The sequence below is a fragment of the Tupaia chinensis genome, unplaced genomic scaffold (assembly GCF_000334495.1).
Source record: "Tupaia chinensis unplaced genomic scaffold, TupChi_1.0 Scaffold000425_1, whole genome shotgun sequence".
Lineage (NCBI taxonomy): Eukaryota > Metazoa > Chordata > Mammalia > Scandentia > Tupaiidae > Tupaia > Tupaia belangeri.
Window position 1 is genome coordinate 778,286 of NW_006159930.1, and position 3,413 is coordinate 781,698.

Sequence of the window (3,413 nt, forward strand, 5' to 3'; positions counted from 1 at the left end):
CCCTACCCCGGACACTGCTGATTTCCCTATCATATGGAAAAGATGCTAAGAGTCACTAATGGCTTTGCTTTAGAAAGTACTGAATGACGTTTATGTGCTTAAAATTTTTCTCTCTGTGAACCGAGATTTAAAGTGATTATTGTGCTAAAAATATAGGCAGGAATAATCTCAAAATCCTAAACTTTAAGTGACAATCTAAGAACAAAAAGTTGCCATTACTAACTAGGTGCCGATTCTTGTCATTTGATAAAAGTGATCCACAACTCGTAAGGCTAATCTTCTTGAAAATGGCTTTAAAAAATAAGTGCTTGAGCACAATTTCACTGATGTCTATTTATTTTATGAATCCCCATTCTGGACTTTGATAAATCAATGTGTACTTTATTGAATTAGACTTTCTGTCCTATGATAATAAATAGTATCTGAGGGGGAAAAGGCAGGGAGAAAAAGAAGGAGAGAAGAGAAAGACAAGGAGGCAGACGATGCTGAAGCTCTCAGGCTGTAGTGTGACAGTGTCTGTTGGGAGGGTTGGACCTGGCCTGGCAGTTCTCTGCCCCCACACTCTCAGATAAGACCCCTTCTCCACACTTTCCCGACACTATCCTCCACTCTTGCCCGACACTATCAGTGACAGGCAGTGTAGAGCAATGGGTAAGTATAAGAGCACTAAAGCCAAACTCCGGAGGTTTAAATCCTGAGTCCACTGCTTACTATAAAAGCTAAGTGACTTTGGGTGAATTTCTGAATTTCTTCATGCTTCTTCCCCTATTTGTGAATTGAGAATGATGACAGTGTTGCTTCCATGGTGGGGTGAAGATAAAACGGGCACTGTATTAATAAGTAGTCTGCAATTGCTAACTCTTGTAGACATGGTATATATTGCCAAGCTCCCCTTGCCTTTAAGGCAAGATGTGTCATGACCTCATGTGAGGTCACACCCTTCCTGAGTGGCCACGTCCTATGCTGAGTGAGGCAGGGCATGACGCCTCAGCCCTGTTAGCCCAATGCACCCTAGCCCTGATGGGTAATACTCTCTCCTGAGCTCCTGTCCTTTCGGCCGAGGCTTTGTCAGGCCCATGTCACTGTCTGACTTGTCCCCTGCCTGACCCTACTTCTTAGTCAGTCCTTCCCTTCACATGTGTGGATCACTACAAAACATCCTGGACCCCCAAACCCATTTCAGTGGTCTGCTTTTGTAGATTCTAACTCGCAATAGCTACTACTAGTATTATTAAAGCCTGTCGATCTCTCTTCCTAAGTAACTTGCAAATATAGCCCTGCTCCTCCAGTCTTTCTCCCATCTCCCTAGTTCAGGACCTCACCATCCCATGATGGACTTTCAGCCCCCTCCCTGGCCCTGTCTCCTGCAATGCATCTTCTCCAGCAGCATCCTAGTGGTTCTCATTGGGAGATTGGCTTACCCCTGCTCTCCCCACTGTAAGATAATGTCCCAGTTCTGATGGGGGCACCAGAGGCGTTTTGCCCCAACAGCCACACTTTCTCTGCTTCTTCCCTTCTTTCTACAGGCTGCTCAGATTCCTTTGATATTTCCTATACTTCCTGACTTTACACTCCTTTCCTGCCTTTGTTTTGTTTGTTTGGGTTTTTGTTTGTGTTTTGGTTTTTGTTTGTTTGTTTTTATTTTTTTGGCTATAGAATGTATGAGCTTGCCGGAGAAAGAGAAAAAGTGAGAAATCACACCCCAGGAGGGATGGCCATACTGCAATCCCTTTTTCTCCATTCTACTCACAGGACTTCAGGCATGCACACACTCCTGACATAATTTTCAAGCCACTAAAGTCCCAGACTTGAACCACGCAATCAGCCATGTGGGATGCAGCTGCCTTAACCTCCACACTATCTGCTGTTTACTTTTTAATCAGGTCATTGCTTGCTCATTTCTCAAGGCCTAACTCAGATGTCACTTCCTCTGAGAAGCCTCCCCAGCCCCACTAGGGAGAAACAGTTCCTCCCCCTTTATGCAAGCTTTTGCCCTGGATTTACTAAGCGGTGTTATGTGTACCTGGTTATTTATTCTATTGTTTCTATCAGGCAGAGATTAACTCCAGGGTCTGTGTCCATTTATTTTTAGACATATTTTCTTTGTGTGTTTTTCTTACTACAAAAGTAACATGGTTAAATGCATAAAATTTAGAAAGTGCACATAAGCAAAAAAATAAAAATAAAAAGATGAAAGCTGCCTATAAATCTCAACACTACAGCCACTATTTGCATTTTTCTGTGTATCCTTTTAGGCTTTTTTTCTATGCCTATAAACCTATCTTGATTATATACAGTAAAAATTGGACTAACTGTACACCCTTGATTTTTAACATAATTTTTAAAACCTAATTATAATTCCAACAGATTTTAGTTCACAGTATCATTTTTAGGGCTGCTAGTTTTCAGTTTTATGGATGAACCATAATTCTTTTTTTTTGTAGAGAGTTTTGCCTTAGGGCACATGCACTCACCTGAAAGCAAAAGAGACAGAGACAGCGTGAATTTCAAGCTACCAGGTCCAGGATTCAAACTGCTGTCAGCCACGTGGGAGTCCGGCAACACAACAGTTACACCATCTTCTGGCCCTGGATGGACCATAATTTATTTCATCTTACTTGTGTTCTATGCAACTGACCTTGGCATTTTGGAGTTTAGGCTCTAAGATGCACTTTGCTCATTATCAGTGTCATATTCTGGTCTAGTATTTAAGGGTTATCTGAATTCTGACCCCAAAAGAAAGAATCTATTTTTTAAAATATGTATTTATTTATTGCTTCCATGAACAGGAGAGACAGAGCAAGAGAATGCACATCCAACAGGGTCTCGATACCACAGTCCACCCCTTGCCTCAGCCAGATCATGGGTAAACACGTGCTTGGTATACTTGGGAAGGTCTCCAGATACGAACAGAGAACCTTTCCATATGGGTCAGCCTCACGGAGCACTTCATATTACCACTGCAACACTATCCTTTTCCTCATGCCCACAAACAGAATTCTGGGCCCAGCTGGCCTCTTCAAGTGTCTTGTCTGAGTACTAAATCTCTTGACCTGCAAGACTGGAATTTTTTTATTTCTAATAATAATATTTATTATAATAATAATATTAGTAGCATGTATTTACTGAGCACTTACTATATTTCCAGAGCTTTGTGAATATCCTCTCAAGAAACTGGTGAGATAGGCATTATCAACCCCACTTTCCAATGAGGAAATAAAGCCAGTACTTCTAGTATGTGTCAGAAAAGAGACGGCACTTAACTCTGACTTCAAATCTGGGCTCTTCCATACCTTCTAGTTGCAATAATTCAGTTCTTCATCAAAAATTGTCTCAACTGGATGAAGTATTCTTTTTTTCTTTCTTTCTCTCTCTCTTTTTTTTTTTTTTTTTTTTCTGCTGGTTTCTTGTTT